This window comes from Fukomys damarensis, unplaced genomic scaffold (assembly GCF_012274545.1).
Source record: "Fukomys damarensis isolate Sample0158 unplaced genomic scaffold, DMR_v1.0_HiC HiC_scaffold_2, whole genome shotgun sequence".
Taxonomy (NCBI): Eukaryota; Metazoa; Chordata; class Mammalia; order Rodentia; family Bathyergidae; genus Fukomys; species Fukomys damarensis.
The window spans coordinates 54,409,144-54,434,501 of NW_022900914.1; the positions used below are offsets into that span (position 1 = coordinate 54,409,144).

Here is a 25,358-nt window from a genome sequence, read left to right on the forward strand (position 1 = left end):
ATTGACATGATGTTCTACACCTCATTTTCACTTCTCATAGTTTATAAATATCACCACATAGATATGTGAACATATATACCATTATTTGTTAATCACTGCCTATTACTTTGTAGTTCGTTTGTACCTTGGTTTCATTACTCTTTATGTTTTCATAAGCATTCAATTTGTTCCTGATGTTTTGCTCTTTCATACAAGACTATAATGAACATCCTTATTGCAGGTCTCTAGTCCACATGTACTAATGCATTATTTTTGGTAAAAGTTGGGCTGGTAATTATTATTCTTGAATCATGAAGTCAGTGAGATTTTAAATTTAATCAGTTGATAAATTGCTCTTCAAATGGTAGCACTATTTATATTCTACCAGCAGGAATGGAAGTGCATTTCCATATCTTTTTGCCAATAGATGATTTATAAATTTGTAAAACTTTACCAATGAATATATAAAAGAATCCCACTTTTATCAGTCTATTTCCATGATTTCTAGATCAATTTCTAGATTTGGTTCTTTGGTCATAAAGCTTAATGACTGCCTGGACTGTGAAGATTTTGTTCACATCTTTGACCATGCTTTTTACCTTTTTTATTTATAGATATTATATATACTTTTGGGTGTGAAGACTTTTATTGTTATTCCTAAAACAGCAGTGTACTGTTAAAAACTATTGTAACATGTAATATGTTGTGTTATCCAAAGCATGATGGAGTTTTTTATTTTTGAAATTTCTCATCTATTTTTCTTTCTTTGTTTTTCTCAAAAGAATGCAATTAACCTGGTTACTAAATTTCTAGAACAGCACTTATGATATTGTAATCTGTATTGTATTTAAGGTAATTTTGAAAGAGAAGTAATAACTTTCTAATTCATAATCTTTTCATTTGTGTCTCTTTGCTTATTAACTTCTTCCTTTGTTTGTATCATGTAGCATCATAAATAGCTTTCTTCATTGAGAGGTTTTTCTTATTTTATATCCTTTATCTTATGTGTAGTTTTTGTTACTGTTGGGAAAGGGAATTTTTTCTCTTACAATTTGTATTAGGTTTTTAAATATAAATTATTCCTTTTAAGGTTTATATTTTTTTCTAGTCATCTTGTTAAAATGCTTTATCAGTTCAAAATATTTGTCCTTTTTTCTGTGTATTTTTTATCAGTTTTTGTGGCCTTTTATATATTAATATGATATATATTTCATAACATATATATAGATAACATGTTTCAAATACACACCTATATGTGTGTAAGGATTATTTATATGGAAATAATAATACAGAACTCACTTTTTTCATAGTTTCTTTTAATTTTAATTTGAAAAATATTTTTTCTTTTAACTTAGATTTGGTGTGAATGGGATACTCTCCATATCTGAAATACTGGAATGTAAGCATACCCTTTTTGTTTTAAAAAGTATTCTCTGTATTAGCCCCTTCCATAAAAAATCCAGTATATCAATATAGTAAATACCCTTATCTGTACACTTGTGAATTCTTCTTTGGAGTAAACCTATTATATATCTAAATTTCATATATATACTTTTGAGTATTTGCTTGACACTTTCCTAACCCTTTCTGAATATTTTATGTGACTTTCAAAGTCCTGTGAAATGTCTTTTCTAGGTGTTTGTGTTGAGTAAACAGAGATCTGATGATGATGGTAATGTTTATGATATTAAATAATTTTCATGATACTAGAATTTAACATTTATCTAGATGGCTTTATTCTTCAGTATTTGATACTTTAAATATTATTTTGCTATTATTTGCATGTTAAAGTTGCTATGCTACACAACACCTCCATCTTGCATGCAGAATATTGTTTTCTTAGAAATGCGTAAATATTGACAAAAGAGCCAGCTCAGCACCACTAAAAAGATTTTTTTTAGTTTCCAATTCTTGCCCAAAATTTAATTTATTGGCCCTAAGACTTCTTTTTTTCAAATTTGAGTGGAAACTTAATTTTGGAATTATTTTCATAATCTTCTTTTATCATGGAATGTGGTTATGTAAATGAAATCCTTTCACTAGTTGGACAGATTTGGAAAATTGGCTAAATGCCTTGAATTGTAATTACTCATCTGGTCCAAGCTTTATTAACTCAAAATACATGATAGACCTAAGTAAAAAGTTAGCCATAAAACTCTTAGAAGAAAATATAAATATAAATCTTAGTGATTTCTGATTAGGTAGGAGTTTCTTAAATGTGATACCCAAGGCACAAGCCTCAAAAGAAAAGAAATATCTACATATATTTAGAGATAGATATATAAATATCTATCTATAGATATATATATCTATATTTTTTTCCATCCAAGTTAGAAACTTTGGGCATCCAAAGACATCATCAAACCAGTGAGAAGACAACTTACAAAATTGGGAAAAAGTTTATGAAGCATATCAATAAGAGCATTGCCCCAAAATGAGGAGTATTAGACTTAATAATAAAAAGTAACTAAAGGAACAATGGTCAAATGACTTGAATGGACATCTATACAAAGAAACTATATAAACAAAAAAATAACCCCACTGAGCATGCTACACATCGTTATAGGAATAAACACAATGAATTACCAATTCGCACTCACTAGACTGGTTCCAAAACAAACAAGGAAACAAGAATGTCAATAACAAATATTGGTAAGAATGCAGAGAAACTGGAAGCCTCATACATAATTGGTAGGGACATAAAATGGCTCAGTCCCTTTGGTAAACAAGTTTGTTTTTTCAAAAAGTTAGAGATCCTTTATGACCTAACATTTGTACTCTAAAGCATATCTGCAAAATAAATGAAAATGTAGTCTACAAAAATCATGCACACATATTCATAGCAGCTTTATTCACTGAAAAAAACTGGAAACAATGATGTATATCAATAGAAAAATGAATGTGCAAAATAGGCTATATCCACACAAAGGAAAATATCGAGCCATAAATAGGAATGAGTCTACTAAAACTGAATAACCTTGAAAACATTCTGCTGAATGAAAGAAGGCAGATACAAAATGTCACATATTATGTGGTTCTTTTTGTATAAACTGTCCTGAATAGGCAAATCTGGACAGAAAGTAAACTAATAGTTGTCAGAGTGGAGGAAGAGAAGATTAGGGAGTGAATGCCACTGGATGTAGGTTTTGTTTTTATGATAAAGTCCTGGAATTAGATAGTAGTCGTTATACAAAATGGTTGTGCATATACACCCCCCTGACTGAATCACATAATTTAAATCTGTGAATATTATGGCACATAAATTATATCTCAAAAAATTTAAGGCAAATCAATTAATCATTTGTGATTTTATTTTTATTTTTAATTTGGAAAGTGCAAATTTTATCTCATTATAATTTTGAATCATATATTTTTCCACAGAAGATGAATTTAAAGCTAAACCTGTTGTAGATTAGAATTGTACTATGTTCATATAATCATAAAAATGAAGATTTCACTTTGAAAATGGTATTTAATTATTGTGCTCACATCTATGTACAATGTAGCTGAAAAGACTATTGAAAAGACTTTATTGCCTTATGTAAGGTGGAAAAGACTTACCCACAAATAAATAGATAACATGACACAGAATAGATGCATATTCACAGTTATAGTTAGAAATGATGGAATGTTTAAGTTTAAATGTTATTAGAAACAAGTCAAACAATTCACATTTGAATGAGATTTTGAAGAACAAGTTTTCTATATAAACCAATTAGTGCATAACATACCAGGTGGAAAAAATAAGCACGAAGATAAGACTTTCACTGTAAATTTAGTTACAGTGAAATAATGCAGTTGCCAGAGTGGTTGAAGAGAGATGGTGACAAGGAGGTGAGAGCATGGATAAAACAAGTCGGATCATATAGAAGTGAGAGGGCAGAGAAACGATGTAAATGTGAGATTCAGGACAAAGGCAAAGACAGAGGTCACTCTCAGTAGTTTCACTTGTCCTATTGGTTTGAAATGGAGTTGGGAGTAAGTGGATGCTTGGTTTTGATGGTAGTAGATGTGCAACGTTTATAGGATTACCATATGGAAGTCTTCAGTATACATCATGAATGAAGTCTGGACTTCCCAGTTTCCAATATTCAAATTAGAAATTGTGGATCAAAAATGGAAGTGATATTTAAAGTTATGGAAGCAGACAAGATGGCCCATGAGGTGATAGCATTATGGGAGGAGTGGTGTCTGCATCCTCAGGAATCCCAACTTCTGAAGGTTAGAGTGTGAGAACAATGTGATGGGAAGGAAAGGGGAATCATATGTGCATATTTACTATGGAAGTCAAGGAAATCAGCAAAATGAAAAAGAAAACAAATACTTAGAAGAGAAAGCTCTCAGTTCAGATTTTTATTCAGAACATACAGAAGCAATGAAAGGCAGATTGAAAATCAACAGTGGTATCTATTCTTTGCTTCCACCCATGAGGTCTCTGGGTTTTGACAGAAAATAGGGCAAAGAAAGTGGGGGAAATGCCATAAGCAGATGATGCGGGCTGAAGCCAGAGGCTCTTCTGGGCCATAACTCCAGGATTGTGGCAGTCATGCCACCTGAGCTTAGGTTCCACGGGTGCTCAGCTGGGGATGAGCAGAGACAGTGGTGGTAGGTTAACCCACAGCAAAGCAGTGGCCTCATGACCCGTTCCCAGTCTTCTTGGAAGGCCTTCTGTGGTAAGAGATGGTTTTTGTCCATCCTGATCTCTGATACGAAAGCCAGCAGAATTTTCCTTCTAGTTCTGTACTTCATCTTACTACACTAATTGATTATCGACATAGGGAACATTTTACAAATGAAGCTTGTGAAACTAAACTGTAACTCTTGTGGGTTTAGTGGTCTGTGCAAGATGTGCATTCCTGAAAAGAAAAAGAAAAGCCATATCTCTTGTTAACAGTATGTCCCATATCTCTGAGGGGTGTTTTATTTATTTATTTATTTATTTATTTATTTATTTATTTATTTATTTATTTATTTATTTATTTATGTGGTACCGGGGATCGAATTCGGGTCCTTGTGCTTGCGAGGCAGGCCACCGAACCACTGAGCTAAATCCCCGGCCCGGGGTAAGGTGTTTTAGTAATACTACCCATATTACTAGCAGAGATAGTTTATCAATGAAGGGGATACATGTTTTGGGACAGATTATTATGGTTTAAATCTAAAATATCTCCTAAAAGTCTTACGTGTTTGGAGGTGGAACTGCTCAGAAGGGGTGGGTGTATGAGGGTGTGACGTGGAAAGGTGTATTCTTGTCCCAGTCTCCTGCTATCTCTGCGCATTTCCTGGCTGCCATGAAGTGAGCAGCTTTGCTCTGCAAGGCCCTTCCACAATGATGTTCCTGCCTTGGAACCAGCTGACTGTGGACTCTGGGAGTGAAAATAAACCTCTCTTCCTTCAGTTGTGGATAGATGTCAGGTACTTCATCCCAAGATGGAAACATGATGAATACATGTTTGTTGTTGGCTTTGTTCGGATTTCTGATATTTAAAGCAGCAGAATTTTCCTTCCAGCTCTATACTTCATCTTACTTCAGTAATTGACTATTGATATCGGTAACATTTTAAAGATGAATCTTGTTCACCTAAACTGTAACTCTTGTGAGTTTAGTGGTCTGTGCAATATATGATTTCAAGAAAAGGGGAAAAAAGCCATTATCCCTTGTTAAGAGTATGCTCCAAATGTCCAGCAAAAATAAACGTATTGTATAACACTGTCCATACTACTAACAGAAATAGATTAACAGTAAAGCAGAAAAATATATTTATTTGATTGTTTCTAGTTTTCACATTGTTGGTCTGTGCACAATCTGAGTTTGGAGAAGTAGAAAAAGGAGAGGCGGAGGCCCTATTAGTTATTGCTGTTCCTCAGTATTGGCTAATGTGAGAAGAAGAAAAAACTTCCAAAGATAAGATTCTTATGTTTCTAGGGAAGAAAGGATGTTGCTGTTCAGAGATCAGAGAAGGTGAAGACTAATGAGAGAACTTTGCATTTGTTAGGTAAAAATTGAAATCCTATGTTGATTTTACCAAAGTCTTGTCGGTTAAGTGGTCAGCTCAGAAATCTGATAGTGTTGAACTGAGATGTGACTATAAAGAGAAAAGTTAGAGGGTATGTGTTTCTAAAGCTGTCTGGTACACGTGGGTGCTAAAAGGCAAGAAATGAGATGCTAAAATGGCAAGAATTATTTAGCTTATTCTGCTTTGTTTTAAATAGTTCAGGTTAGCATAGTAAAACACTGAGGAGTTATTTGGTGAATTCATTTTCTAGAGTAGCTTGAAAGAGTAGGCTTTAGAATTTTCTCACTTTTAAAACTGCTTTATCTGCATAATTTATAGTCTTCTTAATTATTGCAAAACTGACTATGTTATTTAGGTTTCAGCTATTGTGACAAAATACCTAAGATAATCCACATAAAAGGAGGAAAGTTGTATTTTGGCTCCTGGTTTCAGTCTATGTTATTTGGTCTTGCAGTTTTGAGCTTGTGCTATCACAGTACATCACAGGGGGAACCCAATGTGAAGAAGACCTGTGCATCTTATGGTGACTGGGAAGCAAACATAGAAGTAAAAGGGAAACGTAAAGGGGCCCAGGTCCTAATACTGTCTTCAAATGATCTCACTATAGTTCTCTCACTATACCACATCACTTGAAGTGCCTACAACCTCTCAGGAGAGCCACAGGCTGATGACCACTCCTTCGTCACATTGGGCTCTGAGAGACTTTCAAGATCCAAACTGTAACACCTACATTCGAAAAAATTTGATGGAAGGGATGAAAGAATATTTCAGTATGTCTCAGTTTATATAACAGTTGGGGTTCTGATATCTACGTTTGTAATCATGACCACCTTTTATAAATTACAACCCGAGGGAAGTTATGGTGTAATGAAACTCATTTGGAAAGTAAATATTTATTTATTAGTAAATAGATATTTTTGTATATTTTGCTTGAGGAGATGAATAAATGACTTACATATATTTCTTTTTCATTCTTTCATTTCTATCATGTACAACAAATCAATTTATAAGCATTAAAATGCAAGAGAGGTTAAGTTCTTAATTCTTACTTTGAATGAAAGTGTTTAAAAGTATGGGGAGTTTGTCCTCAGATGTGAACATCAAACTTGGTTTCCAAGCTTCAGAAATAATCATATGCTATAGTTTTGCATTTGTATACCTACTAATTAGGAAATTAAATATTTCCATAGCAACCAAAACAATCTCCTTGAATGCTTGTTTTGTGCCTGCAATAATACACAGCAGGATATATAGGAATAGTAGCCCTAAGGTCCAAAATAATAAGGCGGGTAAGTATAGATAAATAAGCATGCCCACAAGCATGTTATTGGATTTGTAAAGATGACATAGCAGCTAAAATTGTATTAGTAGGCATTTAAAAATTGACCCTCCAAAAGAAAAATGATATTGAGAAAGCTGAAAGAAGTTTTCCTGAAATCTATCATATACATTGGTTTTAGTAAATGACTTCTCTAGGATCAAAAATTCTATTGTCATATCTGATATGCTTGAAGATGCTAAACTGAACAATTTCTCTTCTACTTCTTTGAAACTAACAGGGATAAGCTAATGTTACCCTTTCAACCTACTTGGTCTCAGGAAATAAAATTATAGATAAATAAAATTACAGATGCAGTCTCAGTCCCTGGGTAGAAATTCTGCCTTGTGCATTAGAGATGTGCCTTTATTAGTGCTTGAATAAGTTTTCTGGGGCCTTTCTGACCCCACTGAATTTAGGACCGTTAGAAGTATTCACTTGTCTTATTTCCTTCTGACAAAGTCCCGAATGTGTTTTATATAGTAGCTCTACTGTGATGAAATTAAAATTTAAAGATAATTGTAGATGGATTTGTTGAATGCACTTCAATACTTTTAAAATTTCCTTCCTGACCTTCTGGTTAACTAATTGAATTTTCTTTCAGTATCATTGGCTATTCTTGACATGTGAACTTTTGAAACTTCTTTTTCTTGCTGGATTTTGAGAACATGTTTTTGAACTATCTGCAAACTTCCAAGCTGCTTCGTAATTTTGTCCTCTTTTCTTGTCACAGAATTTAATCTGCTGTGTCAGCCTATGCCTCTATGGCATTCTCTAATGTTGTATCCCCTAATCTTGATGCATTTGCATTAGATTAATTTTTCATATTTTTAATCTTTCTTGAGAGAAAAATTCAGCATGCATGGCTACTGAATTAAATCAAAATGTCTTAACCTATCACTCAGGATGCTCATATTCCAACCTCAAGGACCTATTCCAACAAAAAGTATTCTCATAGTCTCCTAAGAGGACGCTCTTCAAAAAGAGTAGTGAACCACTGCTCTCAAACATGCCCCTTTTTCTCCTTTGTAGGTATCATGGACTCATTTTCTTCTGTCCACGTAGGAAACTTTCTATATGTTCTTTAAGGACATTCGTGTACAGCCCTCTCTTTGATGCATCTGTGTCTGATCCTGTATGAAGATTCTATCTCATTGTGCTCTTGACTTCTTTGTATCTAGTCGAGATTATGCCTTCTCTTGGAGTTACTGCTATATTAATAAATATTAACAGGAGTAAGCTTTATTCATCTAATTATCTCATACTTTATAGCACAGAAATTAAATATAAAAGTAATTCAGTAAACTTATTCAATTTAGATATCTTAATGCTTTTAACACATAAAGTGAATGAGAGTTTATAGACCTTTTGCTATGTATGGAAATACCAACTTTATGGTATCTGAAAGTATATTAAAACAATTATTCTTTGAGAATGAAAAAAAAAACCTCACTGAATTTCCATGAGTTATTTTATTCCATAGTCTTATATAACTTTTCTAATATTCTAAGGTTACATATTATCAACCAGAGTACATATATTAAACTATATAAAATTTGGCAATGAGACTCTCAGTTCTGAGAGACAGAAGTGAGCCTTAAACTAATTAAACCACAATAACTCATATATTTCTAATGGATTCTGAGGCCTAGAAGAGCACATATAATGTGTCTTCTGTGGTATGTTAGTTCTAAGTAATACTTCATCAAAACAAGTTCTGTACACAAGCAAATTTGAAATTTGAGAAATTACCTTTTTTTTTTAAAATAGCATCTGAGCATTCCCACCATTTGACATGTAAGCAAAGAACCCCCAAAGCAAACAAAACCCAAAGCCATATTCAAACATTGTACTGGAGATATACTATACTGATTTGGCCACGCTACTCCTTCCTATCTGCCCTCCCCTGCTCGTCCCTGCTGGAATATCTACAGCTCCATGGAATACACAAAGAAATTCTGAGCTAACACTTTTATAAAGCGCTCTTCTGGGTTTTTTTTTTTCATAAGTAATGTTGTAATCATGAAAATTTTTCTGAGCAGAGTCGTTTTATCTCTCTTGTTGAGACATTTCTGTGTTTCCATTCAGGAGGCTCCCTGTTTATTTTTAACATGGTTTTAACCATGGAATGGATGTGTTTTTGTTATTTAAAAAATTCTTGTTTGTAATTGTTTACATTTTATAATTATCACTTAATGATTTTTTTGTACTTTTAAGTAATTAGATTATATCTGACATTTATTTGTAAACAATTTAGAAATGAATGCCTTGGGTACATTTTTTTTTTACTTAACAATGAACATAAACACTGAAGAGTGTAGATAACAAATTGAAATCTGTATTGCTTATGGCTGTGTTTGCTATAATTTTTAACATTAGTTAATATGACTTCCTGTAGTATTTAATTATATTGAATTCCTCCACTGTCATGCTAAGTGTTCTTTTAAAGTTAACTAATATGAAATGGAAACATAATTATTTTCAGTAAGCCTCATAGAGCTGATATAAATGGAAATAAGTTGGTTATAAAATCAGTAAAATTATTTAAAGATGTAGGTATCTTTAGTTATTGTTTTTGTTTCCAATACTGTAGATTGTACCCAGGGCTTATCTGTTGAACTACATCCCTGAGATTTTAATTTTTTGTTTTGCAATGTGGGTTGGCTCTGTTGCCCAGATTAGATCGGAACTTGCGTTCTCTAGCCTCAGCCTCCCAAAGTGCTGGAATACAGGCATGTGCCGTGATGTCCAACTAACTTTTGTTATTCTTATACCATGATTATTTTCATACAGACATATATTTGAATTTGGATAATCTTTTCATCCTGAGCTTTTTTTGCATTGTGCTTATTTTTGCAATTCCTCCAATACAACAAACTTTGTGATAATTTTGACTGTGTTTTATGTAGCATTCTGTTTGAGTTATTACTGACTTTCCTTTATAAATTTCAAGTTTTGGATGTACTTTTTTCATTTCTAAATTTTTAGTTACCTTGCTATAGCCAAGTAATTGTGTAAAAATTATTAAAAACTCCTGCAGAACAGCCTAAAAGGAAATAGATATGAGTATTTAATTTGATATTGAGCAGCAAAGCACTTTCCAAGCATAACAAGAAAGAAATTTAAAAGTGAATTTCAGATAGTTTAAATGTAACATTGTTTTACAATAGAAAAATAAGTAGAGGTAAAATTTTCATCAGATATTAAAATACACAATGCACAAAGTCATGATCCATTTAATCAATACTGAGCTCTTACAGAGCAATCAATAAAGAGCCCCAAATTTTTTTTCAGAAAAATGCATAAACTTCTTTTCAGTGAACATATTTTTCTTTTATAGTTAGGAAAAAAATTTAGAGATAATGATAAATTAAATATATAACAGAGCATTTTAGCTGGGTGTGGTGGCACACGCCTGTAATCCCAGCACTCGGAAGGCAGAGGCAGGAGGATTATCCTTGAGTTCGAGACCATCCTGGGCTACATAGTTCTAGGTCAGTCTCAGCTACATAATGAGATCTTGTCTCCAACCCCCCCACAAAAAACCCCAAACAAACAAACAAACAAACAAAAAAAACCCAGCATTTTATAGATCTTGTTCTTTGTAAGTTTGTCCTTACTGTCCAACTGGGTATGTTGTTAAATAATCATTTATATATAAATTTAAATAAACAATAATTTATTATGTGAAAGAAATGCAATGAAATTTGAATTTCCTGGGATATGTCCTGTACAAAGCAGAAGGAAAAATTAGGTGCTGATCAAGATATGAAGGGAAAGGGAGAGAGGGGAGTGAAAGGGCATGAGAAAAGGAATGAAGCTGTGTTATATATGGTATATTACCAGTTCCCCATAAGGATTATAGACATTATATACTAGAGATATATACTAATAAAAATGATAAAATACAAAAAAAGGTGCTGAAGTAATATTTCCAGAAAGAATTAGACAATGGCAGTGAAATGGTCAAAATTCTTACTTTTGGCTTCTTTTGGGCAGTTATATGGCTGCACATTGTCAGCTCTGTTGAAGAGTCCAGAAAATGGCAGTCCAGTTACCCAGAGTATAACTGCTTTGCCATAAAATACCACAAATGTTGGTGGAATGTTTCAAAGTTCACGTAGAAGAACAGCTCTCAGGCATTTATCAGGTTAATTTGATAAAACCTACCCGAAGGGATACAGTTTGAACAGATGATTTTCCAAGAGATTGAAAAAAAAGTGTACTTCTTGGATTCTTTTATTTAAATGCCAGTCTCACTTTCCCAAGTGGCAACTTTTTTTTTTTTTTGTTATTTAAGTTGTCAAGAGAAGAGTGATGTAATTAGTCAGGTAAAACTGAACTGTCACCATCGAGATTGGTTGTAAAAGTGTGGACAGATCCAGTCTAATTATCTAGCAGGCCATTCTAGCTAATACACAGACTTCTAGTGAAATGCCCAAGAAGATGCTCAAGGACTCAGATATCCTTCGTTCTAACACTGTAAAATATTTTTTCACCAACAATGTTCAGTTTGGATAATATGGTAACATTTCCTGAGGTGATTAAATTAGTATATATCCATCAGTATCTCTAAGGGAGTTGTGTTTGAGTGTGGTGATTGTTTCAGCTCATTTGCTTCAGCTCATCCCTCTCCTCCTAATGTCCTCTTTTAAGGATTTTAGTGGTAGTTTATCTGTATCTCTTGGTTGTCCTGCTTACCTTTGGTTCTTCAGGTGGAGTTCTCATGTTGTCTGTTTCACTTCCTCACCTTGGGCAAAGTCACACACTCTCCCCTGCAGTATTTCTCTTCTCTTTATGTGCATGTGGGGGATGCAAAACTCCCACTGAAAGTAGTTCTTTTCCTGAATTAAGACAATAATACTTTAACACTTTTGACCTTCCAGATGTACCAGTCTTCTTTGTTACCTAATGACCACCATTTCTAAAAATGAAGGAGCCCTTCCACCAAATACTGGTAATTCCAGTTTGTCTCTCAGTGTTTTCTTCAGTATATCTGCTTGCCTAGAATTTGCCATCTCTTCGATCAGAATGCCCTGCCCCAGCTCTGTTCCTACTGTAATCCCTTAGTGCTTTTTTCCCATGCAGTTTATTTAATCCTTTTATCTTTTTGCTCTTACAGTGTCAGTGTCTATGGGGTGATTTTTGAAAAATGTAAACATTTTGCATTCATGGAAAGAGGAATCATGTACCTGACCTTAGGAAAATCTAACTCGAGGGGAGATCTGGCTTCCTGGCAGGAAAAGAGAGATGTTTGTATTTTAGATCTATAGAAATATTGATAACGATTTTATTCTTGTTTAAATTGAAGGGTTCACTTTGCAGCAAGAGCTATTGCTGCCTCTGTCACGTGAAACTAGAACTTGAAAATCATCAGCACTGCTTTTCTCAGACCATAAATCCATAAATGCTCACTCTGTCAATTTTATTTACATCCTTGAAGAGCATACTAAGTTTGCTGAGCATACATTTATTGAAGTACTCACTATGTCTCTCTTTTTTTCCCAAGAGGAAGTTATGCCTACAACTTACTTGCATACAAGTAGCCCCTCATGAACTATGATTTTGAATAGTAAGGTTTTATACTGTTATATTTCAAACTTATAAATCTAAAATGTTTTACATATGTATAGTTTAGTTCAGCATTTTTCAATGAGAGAATATAATAATTATTATTTCTACTTTTTTAAGAAAAATTGTGACTATATTCATGCCAAGGAAAAAGATTGATTTAAACTCTACTCAACATACTGTATAGGTATAAGACTAGGATCATGAAAACACATTTTTAAACACCAGTATAGTTTGTAAAAGTTGCATAAGGGAGACCACAAACTGAACATTTTTTAAAAAGTCTCTACCCCAAAAGTTTTAGACAGATTAGCTTCTGAAAGTATACTGATGGTGTAGTTAAGTAACAAAGAAGATTATTTGTAACAATAATAATAAATCAGAAAAATTTTCTGAGTATAATATTAACTGCAGTATATATGGCCCCCAACTTATGATGGTTCAACTCACCTTACTATCTGTGGATTGTATGGTGATGCAGAAACAATATGAATTTGGTAGAGACATTTAGAATTTTGATCTTTTTCTGGGCTGTTGATACATGGTACAGTCCTCTTTCAGTGCTGGGCAGTGGCAGAGAGCTACAACTCCCAGTCACCCACACAATCACAAGAGTAAACTAACCAGCTGATGTTCTATATTATACTGTGTTCCTAAAGCCATGATGTTCAGTAGGTTAGGGATACTAAGTGCATTTTGGACTTAATATATTTCCCATTTACAGTGGGTTTATGCAGATATAGCCTCATAGAACTTTATAGACTTTTATAGTTTAAAACTATTATATTTTTATCTACACCCTTTTTTTTTTTTTTGAGCGGGCCACTCTTCAGCATTCAGCTGTGGTATTTAGTTATCCTTTGAATTGTCAGGGAACTATTAGACTGTAGCAGTGATAGAAAATATTGTGGAAATAAAAAGATGAAGAGACATGTTGTATGGATTAAGTAGAAAAATGAGAAAATATCTTAATATCAAGCAGATTCTGAAAGTAGAAATAGTGGGTAGAACTGGGAATTTTGGAGGAATGAAGAGCATGCATAAAACCAAGGACCCTCAGAGAATGTTGTGGAGAAATGAGTGAGCTTGGGTGATTGTTCTTAGGTCACTTGGAGTCAGGGGTTGTGGGAAACAGGCTGGGAGCAGACTGCACAGTGTGTTGAATATTAGTCTAAAGAATCAAGGTTCATTTCTATTCATGGAGAAGCTGTCTAATTAATGTTCTGTAATGTCTGAAGCATGGCTTGATGACTCTGCAGAGCAAGGCTCATAATTGGGATGGGTGGTGGCAGAGAAATCAATTAGGAGCCTCCTTCAGCAAGTCAGGTGAGGCCTTTGAGGGGCTGAACGAGGGCAACATGCTCAAGAATGATCTGCTAATATCAAAATCCAATCAATAAGGATAAATCCAAGTTTTTCTTAGGCATGAAAACATCCAAATACTTGCACAGATAATGTTTAAGAAAAGACTAGCGAGGCAGGCACAAGTACAGCAGAGAGAGACCTGGGAGTCCACAAGGACCATATGGTGAATGTGAGTCAGCAGTGTTGTGCTGTTATTAAAAAACAGAACCAACACTATGGGGAGTATATTAATAGGAGTGAGGCATGCAAACAGCAGGAGGTAGCCTTTCTACTCTATTCATAATTGTTCAAACTTTTGCTTCTCTTATGGATCCTGTTGGACTTCAGTCTTTAAGAACTTGTTTAGAAAGTGCAAAGAGGCCTAGAGGAGGCCATTTCAAACACTAGAAGGGATAGAAAGGTTAGTGTTATCTGAAATCCTGGCTTCCTGGAATAAAGTTGTGAAGGTAAAATTACAGCAAGCTCTTTTGATCATATGAGGTCTGTGGAAATAGTTAATGTGAATTCTAACAGCTCAGAATTATGCTTTCTCAAGAATTCCTTTTCAGGATACAATTTCATTCATAATTCTTTCACATTTTATCTTTATACTTTGTTATGTTGTGGAGGCTTTACCGGGAAAGACTGAAACAGGGAGGTTTGGAACTACCACCTTCACCCTGTCTTGGGGCTGCGTTCACCCTTAGTTTTCAGATGCTGTGACCTCATCATACGTTATGGAGGAAGCCTGTCAGTGTTTGAATGTACCTGAGATACACCTCAGAGCTATCTGTCCTCCCATTTCCACATCACTAAATGAGGCTGACCACAGTTGCGTGGGAATTAGGGGGATTGTAAATGTCCAGCTTCTCATCTTTTTCCCTTGGTCTCTGACAGCATATTTCAAGCTCTTGCTTAGCTTCACTCATGGAGGAGAACTCTACTGCCAATAATTCTTTTATCATGTGCTTTCAAGGAACTTGTCTTCTTATAGCACTTAGCACAGTTATCAATTATATATTCATCTGTGATGTAATTCCCTCAAGCTTGTCCTTTCCACAAGACTGCAGCCTCCGTGAGAACAGACTGCATTGACCTGCTGGTGTTTTCCCAGAACTTATACAGAAATATGTTCCATGAAAGAATGATTCTACCTAGGTTCCGAAAAGAGAATAAGAAAGAGGAAAACCAAGAATGCAAGTCAGATTTCGAGGTAGGTAGGTTTCGATCCTTCAAAGTGAAGCAGCCTGGAAGCTAAAAATGTTGATCTCATAGAAGTCCAGGGTGAAATAGTAGTTACTGAGCCTGGAAAGAGTGGAGAGGAAGGAGGGATAGGGAAAGGATGGTTCGTGTCTACCGAGGCATAGCTGGGTAGGAGGAGTAACTTCCAGTGTTCTGCAGTATGGTAAGGTACCTATGATTGTGATAGGTACCCTTCACAGCAGCTGGAGGGGAGATTTTTGAATGTTTTAAACACAAAGAAATGATAAATATTTATAGCGATAGATGCACTACTCTAACCTGAGCATTTTACCCCATAAACCTGTATATGTGTACATTACAATTTAAAAGTATATATTTAAATAATATAATTTAACTAAACCAGGAGGCGGCACAATTTAGTGGAAGGGGATGTAGACTGTGTTTAAGAGTAAATCCTGGCTCTGCCATTTATTAGGTTGAGCAAGTTATTGAGCTTTCTTATCTGTAAAATGAAGACAATAATAATACTTCCTTCATAGGATTGATTTAAAAATAAGAGTTAATATGTGAAAAGTTCCTTAAACAGTGACCAGTGCATAGTGAGAGCAATACATGACCTTAAAATAAAGAGAAAAGAATCAATGTTTTGCCAGCTGAGCTGATCCCATTTCTACTTGTATTATCCTCTGTGTATCCACAGCCAAAAGTGGGCTAAACATTGTATTCTTGTGAGCGTGTACACTGTAATCTCCATAATTGTGGCATGAAGTCCTCTTGTTTTGCATAAGGCAACTTTCAGTTATCTTAGCTGATTCTCAGTTTAAACAAATTATCAAATATGGCCATGAACTCTTAACTACCACATTGAATAGATGACTTTATTACAATGAAGCTAAAAGTAAATATATTTGTAATAAATACATACATGAATCAAATGTTTCAATTAATTTTCTTAAATCTTAATGAATTTACTTATGAATTATTAAGAAAAATCTTTGATTCTGTGGATTTGCTTTGTATTGTTTCTGGATACCATTTAATTCTTCATTTATATTTTTCTGAATGCTTTTAGTTTTGACAGTTTTTCCTTCTTACCATGAGTTTGACCAAATAAGCTGCTTCTAAGAGTTTAACTTGTTTTGGTGACCTGGGAATTTGTAGCTTTTTTTGTTTATTTGTTTGTACCTGGGATCGAACTCAGGACCTTGAGCTTTCAAGGCAGGTGAGGTAGCTTTTATTTAATTGTTACTGGACTGGAGTGATTAAATGTGTAATTTTAATGCTTTATTGATTGAAAGGTTTTGAATTATTTGTTATTTGATGTTTGCTACCTTGTATAAAATGTCCATGAAACATGGTTTAAAGGAACATTTTTTGTTAGGTTTTTAGGTAAAGATTGCAATTATGTCTATCTATGGATGTTTTAACAGTTATGACCTTATAAAGTTTATATATATGTGTGTGTGTGTGTGTGTGTGTGTGTGTGTGTTTGTATGTATATATAAATACATACACACACTTTATGTATACACACATTAAGTTATATACTTGTTAAATGTATATTACTAGATATTCTTAATCACAGTGGAGGTACTGCTCATATAGCTGAAACTCTTAAGGCTTAGGAGTTGATTAATAGATATTATAGTGCCTGGTGTCTTAGCTTACTGGGATGGTGCCTTTGGGAACATTTAGAATTTGCATTTCCCTAATCTTCATAATTTTAATGGTATATTTGACATGGTTCTTGTAGTGATAATTTTTCGTAATGCTAGGAAACTAATAATGCTGTTCAACTGAAAGCTTTCTGGCCATCTAATTTTTTTTCCGTTAGCTTTTTAAAAACTGTGCTTTTTCCTTATATAACTGAAGAGCACTGTCTAACCTTTTATAGTGAAAGTGTACTATATATTGGGTGAAGGTTCTCAGTACTGTTAGAGTTGCCAAGATGAAGGGTTTTGTCTGCCTGTTGCAATTTCCTAGTATAATGCTGGTATTCGGCTCCATTTTCCATCCTCCATTGTGGCCATTCTCATCACCTTTTCAGTACTGAAAGAGAGAAATTTTGCATTACAAAATGCACTGTTTCATTACCAATCTGTCAAAGGAAAAGATACATCCTAAAATAGCTATTCTGTTTGTTTGTTTTTGGGTTTGTTTTTTGTTTTTTTTTTTTGTTTTTTTTTTTTTTTTTTTTTTTTTTTGGTAAGGGATATTGAAGTGGGGCCCTTGTGCTTTGCTTGTGAGACAGGCAGTGGAACCTCTGAGCTAAATCCCCGGCCCAAAATAGCTATTCTGTTTAGGATTCTATACCTTGAAAATTTTGTAAACTTAAGTAGCAAAACTTACTTATTGCTTTTTACCTAGAATGCCTCACTTAAAAAAAATACTTGAGTATGGAGCAAAACTTTTAGTTTTTAATTTCACCTGTTGCTCACTAGTCTTAGGTAGGTTTCATTAGCATTTCTGAACCCTAATTTATTTACCATAAAATAATAGTGACAGCCTCCAGAGTTGTCATGAAATTAAAATTTAATGCATGTAAAATTCATAGTGTAGTACCTGAAACATTTTTAGAATATTATTATTTCTTAAATGTTAGAATGGAGATGCTTTGCTTTTGGAAATCTCTCACATACATTTATTCTAGTAAGGCAATTTCACTGTTTTGGAAGTTGACAAAATTTTGAAATGAAGACTATTTATATTTTAGTTTTTTAATTTCTTCAGGATATTTTATTTGACAAAATTCCATAATAGATTACTCACAAGGACTACAGTTTGCCAGTCCAACACAATCCAGTGATCAGATATATTCATTATTTACTTTATTGCTTTTGTACAAAACAATCATATTCACATATTCACTTATTTTAGTACATAGTGATTTACAGTAAATATTTGTATTAAGTTTCTCACCATGTTTCCTTTTTCCTAAGTGCTACAATTCACGATACTTTAAAAATATCTGCTTTTGTACTTCAAGGAAACTCCTTTGAGCTAATGATTGGTTTTCACTTATTAGGGGAAAATGGTAATGATAACAATGGGAATCAAAATTTACACAAAAGTGAAAATAGAAACACCATAACTGAAAACACCTTAATGGCACAGAAACACCATAAATGGCACAGCTGAGTATCCTGTCCTTTAATCTCATCTGAGGCAAAGTGACCAACTTGGTGACCATAATGCAATGTAACCTAAGGACAATTAAGTGGCTAATGGGATGGCTGTGGAAGTCACAACTGAACTTGCACTTCCAATTTGTAGCTTGTATTTAAGCAAAATGGTTTTACTGCCCTTGTCTTCTCTGGAATCTTCCATTCAAATACTGAAGGCTGTTGATAGACATTAGTAACATATGTGCTGAAGAATGTTTAGCAGCATCCTTGGCTTTTATTGGCTAGATGCCAGTAGCCACCTCTCCCTACCCCCAAGTTGTGATGAGCAAAAATACTCCCAGACCTTGTTAGATGTCACCTGGGAAACAGAATGCCCTAGCTTGGGAATTACGATATAGGTTCTTTGGCTTGTTAGATAAGTGAAGAACTCTAAAATCTCTAATATAAGATTATTTCAAAGGATTCTTCTTACCAATCTGGGAATAGACTAGCAAAGTGAATTCCAGGGCTCAGAACAAGATGAAGATGAAATTTAGTTTTCTTGAATTATTCATGACACCAGCAAGACTTAGAATTTCTTGTACATCACAGGCGGGACTTTAAGCCAATCAGTCTATTGGGTTTGAACAATATGACACTGAAACTGAAGACATAGTCTGGGGGAGGAGCATGCACCTCCAAGAGCAACAGATTCAAGAGTCCAAGGGATTACAGGCCCCACAGATCCTAATTCAGGGGAGTTAGGAGACATAAAACACTATAAAGTACTGGACAAAGCAAGAGGAGCAAGACTTTGGGTTGCACCAACCACCAAATCCAGCCATAAATATCAATCAGTAGGAAGAGGTTGACCAAATGGTCAAGGGACATTGGCTCAGAGAACAAGGGAACCCTTTCACCCAATTGCCAAAAAGTAACACTAGCTATTCATGTACAGGAAGGGAAAGCTGCAAGGGACTAAGCACTACTACCCCAAAGGCCCAAGAGATTCTGTTTTAACCCTTTGATAGGAATTAATTTTTTTAATCACCCAAAATATAATAAAGAGATTGTTTTAATCAGAAAAGACCAAGTTGTTCTTTTGAGTTGCATATAAGCACATATGTGTGTGCATACAAACATACCTACCATGAGCAAGTTAGCCCCTCCCCATTAAGTTTATTGGTACATTTAAAGCAAACAATACAGTTACATTTATCATTGGGATCTTGTACCTTTTATTCACCTTTGTACATTTCTGTCTTTATTGTACAATTATGGCTTTTCCTTAAACTATGAGAATATTTAGGAGTTTCATAAATTTTCTGAATGTTAAAAAGTAGTTTGTATTTTCTACCATTTTGAAACAGAACTCTTGTGTTTAAAAACATTTTAATTCCTGTTCAACCATTTATATATGCTCTGTTTTCTTTCTGGAAAATCTTTTCATAAATTTTAGTTTATAGCACTACATGAAGTGTCTAAAACAAACTTAGTTGTTTTGTAATTTTAAAATTAATTTTAAAATAGTATTAGATCTTTGATTTCTTCTTTTACTGTTTAGTCTCATGTTACTGTTTTTTCATTAATAAATATTTGTGAGTCTTTAGTAAAATATTTAAAAATTTCCTTTAAAAAAAGCCCCTAACACCTCCAAATGGCAAAGAACTCATTATGGTTAGACTGATCCATAAATGAGCATTATGATTTTTTAACTTTGAAATGTGCAAGTTGTTATACAATAACTAAGGACTAAGGAGTACTATATTTTTTTGCTAAAAAGACTAATGTACAATTTTTAGTGTTTCCTTAATTCAAACATTTATTGTTTTCAGGGTTTATATGACTTTGAAAATAAAAATAGTTTTTGAAATTTCCAGGAAATATTGATACTAGGTTTTAGCAACTTGATAACAATATATATAAGTATTCATTGGTTATACTAAGAATATTGATTTTTCATTGCATCCAGGATAGAGATGAATAACTTCTTAGTTTCTGGATTAATGCTTTGCAAATATTCAGAGTTCAAGTGGCCAATTAAATATTTCTTTGGCTTCCCCTTTTTGAGTTCTGTGTATATGGCCAAGCTCGAGTAAACTGACTTTAGGGAATAAGGAAGCAACTGTCAATCATATAACTCCATTCAAAGAACATCTAACTTACTGTGGAGAGGTGGGAAGTCCCACTGTACTTCCAGTTAAGGCATAATGGCTCTGTTGTATTATAACCTGAGGCAGCAGCAGGCCAGAGCAAAGCAGCAGAAGAAAAGAAGCTGAATCTTTGTTGAGGGAATGGTTGCTTTAGACACAGTATGTCACTTAATCTGCTCGGTAATGCTAGGAGGCTGATGTTGTCATCCTGCGATTTGTGAATTATAATTTATTAAATGCAGAATCATAGCTAAATTTATCTAGCATATGCTTATTTAAAGAATGCTATAGCAGTAAAGTTTTACACACCATTTAGACTCAGGTTTTTCCAAATATCTACCTGATATTAAAATTGGAATTCCATGGGATAGCACCATTGCACAGTATGCGTTTATCATCCTTATCATTCTCAGATACTTTAGTAATAGAACCCTTGAATTGGTCATAAAATAATACATGTCCAGTGTCCCTTGCAGCTACATGTGGTGATTGACTATGTTATGTATAATAAAGTATGAATGGAGTAACGTGTGCAACTTCCAGGCCTTAATTTCACAGAGAAGAGGTCTGGTCCCACATCTTTCCTGCTGCCCCCAGGTTGACCTGAGTCATGATAATGTAAACTGCATTTTTGTGGATGCAGGAGCTACAGAACATCTTAAGGGGAAGAGCTCAGAACTGAGACGTAGAGCAACCTTATCAAATTCAGACTGTGGTGTCCTGAGGATTTAGCTCAGCGGTGCTGCCACCTGCCTCTTAAGTGCAAGGTCCCGAGTTCAATCCCTGGTACCAAAAGAAAAAAAAAAAAAAGAAAAAAATCATTCAGCTCAAATTCAGACTGTCTACTCCAACTGTTACATGAAAGAAAATTTTCATTGAATCCCTTTCTCTATTGGCTTTTGCCATAGCAACTAAGCTGGTATCCTAATTACTTTAAAAACTTTAAATAACAACACAAAAATGAAAGTATGATGAAAACAACACTTTTGTGGTAGTTTACTTTCTTTTGCTTTTTTTTATCTTTCTTTTTTTTGTTTTATTGAGTTTATTGGTACAGTTTAGGTATACAGTACAGTTACATTCATTTTTGGGATCTTGTACCTTTACATAACAGGTGGTCTTGGTTCTCATTTTTTCCCCTTGTCCCTGTCCTCCCTTTACCCCCTCCTCCCCTTCCCCATTTACAAACATTTTATTTCCATTATTTCATTTCTCATAGTTTTCCCCTTATTACCTTTTCCCTGCCCTTCACACTTTCCCTACACCTTTAGCCCTTTTCTTCCCGTTTCACAATGTCAGTTATCTCATTAGGATCTTATGTACTATTATAGTTTTTCACACCAGAGAAACTATTCGGTATTTACACATGTGTGACTTATTTATTTCACTTAGGAGTATATCCTCAATATGTATCCATTTTCCTGTGAATGAATCTAATTTCTCATTCTTTATTGCTGAGTAGTATTCTATTTTATAGAAAAATGTGGTAGTTTACTTTCGATGCCAAGACTCATCTGGTATTTGTAGATTGGTGAATTAAATCAAGATATGATGTGGGTCATCCCTGGATTTTTCATCTGTTCTTCTTCCCTTGTTTTATAATAGTGCTTTTATATGCTGTCTTGAGAGAACAAGCATTGAAGACTTATACTTGACCTTAAAGGCCAAGAAGCCAAATGGAGATTTGGTGTGGCAGGAGATTAGGGAGTGGCACACTGGTTGTGAACCTGGGCATGACCTTTAATTACAGACTCCCAGAACACAAGCATAGATGGTTTCTAAAACCCTGTATGTGGAACCAGTCAAAGAATGCTATCCTCAATTCATTAATTTTACTTTAGGAAATGACAAAAAAATAGTATGTGATCTTATATCTGTGTGTATTTTGATTTTTACATTACTTGTCAGTTTATATCTACAAATAGATTTTCAGTATTGAGTGATTATATTTGATCTATTGGCTGATTCTTCAAAGCAATAGCCTCAACGGTATAAAGGTTAGACGAAGTTTAGCAAAGGTAGATCAAAAATTACTACTGCTCACATGCTAGCGCCTCTTTATAATCATCAGTGTTCAGTGGTACATAAAACCTTTTCTTCTTTTGTTACAGCACATTTTACTTATTTTAGTGACTCGGAATATATGTTGAAAACAGTGCTGGTAGTCTTGCATATATTGAGAAAAAAACAACTTCACATTAGCATTTGAAGAAAATCTCTCATTTAGTTTGTTTTAATTGATGGAAATGGCCTTGTTTAGGGAAAAGTATGTATGGAGCTATTGAATACTGTGAGAGTACACATACCACACAGTATTACAATATTATTTTGCATATTGTGCTGTACAGAACACTCATAGCAGCTATCTTCCATTGGAACCAGCGCATCCAGTTATTGAATTTATTTCCTGCTTGTCCTGAGAATATTACCACATACTGCCTGGGACTGCAGTGTCTACAACCAGATAAGTTTCAGTGTACAACCATTGCTTTTATTACTATTTTCATATCACTCTAGTACATTAATGGTTTTGGGAACAAAAAACACTATTTCATTTATAGCATTCTGTTTTTAGCAGTGACATTTCCATACATACTCATACATAGTACAGTATTCTCAAAGAGTGTGTTTATGTAAAATTAAATGAACATTGGCAGCAAGCTCCACCTTTTTTCTAAACATAAAATAGTAAAGGTACCTTTGTCATACTTATAGCTGAGTCATAGAATATTTCAAATAGCCTTGTGATTTGGGGCCCAACTTCTGTTAGATTGTCAGGGTTCCTATATAATGTAAAAAGTAGATAATTAGGGAATGATTGTGAAGTCATTTAACTGTATATCCTAATTGTAGACATGCAGAACTCATGAGTCCCGTATTACCTGAAAGCATAGTGTCATCCCTAACTACCCTGCTACAGTAACATTTAATAGGGAACAAAAAAGCTTGACAGGGCACATTCCACGGTGAGACTTATTTATTATTATGTTACTATTACATGTTGTAGGACATAATGATAACATTCCTTGTGGAGAGTTTGTACCTGTATACAACACATCTTAATTTTTTTATTTTCTTCCCTTCCTCTCCTTCACAATTCCCTCCATCTCCTGGTTCCATTTCCACTTGAAAAAGCTCTATCTCTTAATATACTATTATCTATCTTTTATTTTTCTCTTTATTTATATTTTGAATTTCTCATATAAGAGAACCCACACGATATTTAAGATTGTGCATCTGATTTATTTCACTTGCCATTGTGGTCTTGAGGTGAATCTGTCTTCCTACAAATGACTCAAGTTTATCCTTACATTTTTTGCAAATACCACATTATCTTTATCCATTCATTTATTGAAGTATGTATAATTGCTTCCAAGATACAGATATTATGAATTGCGCTTTTATAAAAATGGGTATGCATATAGCACTGTAACATAGTGTCTTTAACTATTTCAGGAAGATTCCTGGGTTGAGGGGAATTTTTAGTTGTAGTTTTTTTGAAGAATCTCCATACTGATTTCTATAATGGGTGTACTGATTTACATTCCTACCAAGAGTGTATAAGGGTTCCTTTTCCCCTGCAGCTTCACCAGCATTTATTATTTGATTATTTGATGACGACCATTCTTATAAGATAAGAATCTCAGTGTTGTTTTAGTTTGCATTTCTCTAACTGGTGAAGTTGAATTTATAAAAATATGTTTCTTGGAAATTTGTACTTCTTCCAACATGTGCTTGTTTATTTCAGTTGTCTACTCTTTATTTATTTTAATTTTGGGGTGATCCACTGTTTTTTATTTCTTCATATGGTCTAGATATTAATCTTTTGTCCAAGAAATAGCTACCAAAAACATTTACCCATTCTATAAGTTGTTACTTCATTGTAATTGTTTCTTTTGCTGTGTAGAAGCTTTTTAATTTGATCTCATTGGTTGATTCTCATATCATTTGTTGTGCAGTTGGAATTATGTTCAGAAAGTCTTTGCCTACATTTATGTCTTTAAATTTTTACCTATTTTGTCTTCCAATAGATAAACAGCTTCTATTTTAACATTTAGACCTTTGATCCATTTTGTTTTAGTTTAGTACATTGTGAAAGATATGTTGTTTAGATTCAATCTTCGAAATGTGGATAGCCAGTTTTCCCAGCACCATTTGTTAAAGAGGCTCTTTTGTCCATAAAAAGTATTGGCACCCTTCTCATTGATCGTATGTGCCTGGGTTATTTCTGCATCCTTTTTCTGTTCCTTTGATCCGTGTGTTTGTTTTTTCCAAATATCTTACTATGTATCACTGTAGCTTGAGAGAATAACTTGAAGTCAGGGATTATGATGCCTGCTCCTGTGCTTTTGTTGCCTAAGAGTGCTTTTGATAGTCTTGGTCTCTTCTGCTTTCACATAAATTGAAGGATTATTTTCTTTAATTCTCTGAGGAAGGCTATTGGTATTTTGCTTGGGATTGTGTTTCATCTGTATTTCAAATATGAAGGTATGGCTATTTTGAGTATATTGGTTCTGTCTATTCAGGAATGAGATATTTTGATCTCTTTTATCAGAGTATTATAATTTTTATTGTAGAGATCTTTCTCTTGCTTGATTGGATTGATTCCTAAATATTTCATGTTTCTTTCTTCTTCTTCTTTTTTTTTTTTTTTTTTTTTTTTTTTTTT

General features: G+C 33.9%; 1 protein-coding gene across 1 annotated transcript in view; it reads left to right on the forward strand.

Moving 5' to 3' along the window:
* The first annotated feature begins 1,356 nt into the window (after positions 1-1,356).
* Positions 1,357-25,358, forward strand: part of Ctnna2 (catenin alpha 2) — a 1,075,894-nt gene continuing 1,051,892 nt past the window's right edge. The window contains exon 1 of the mRNA XM_033765089.1: positions 1,357-1,378. The gene's annotated coding sequence lies outside the window, so the exon portion shown is untranslated. The remainder of the gene's footprint in view (positions 1,379-25,358) is intronic.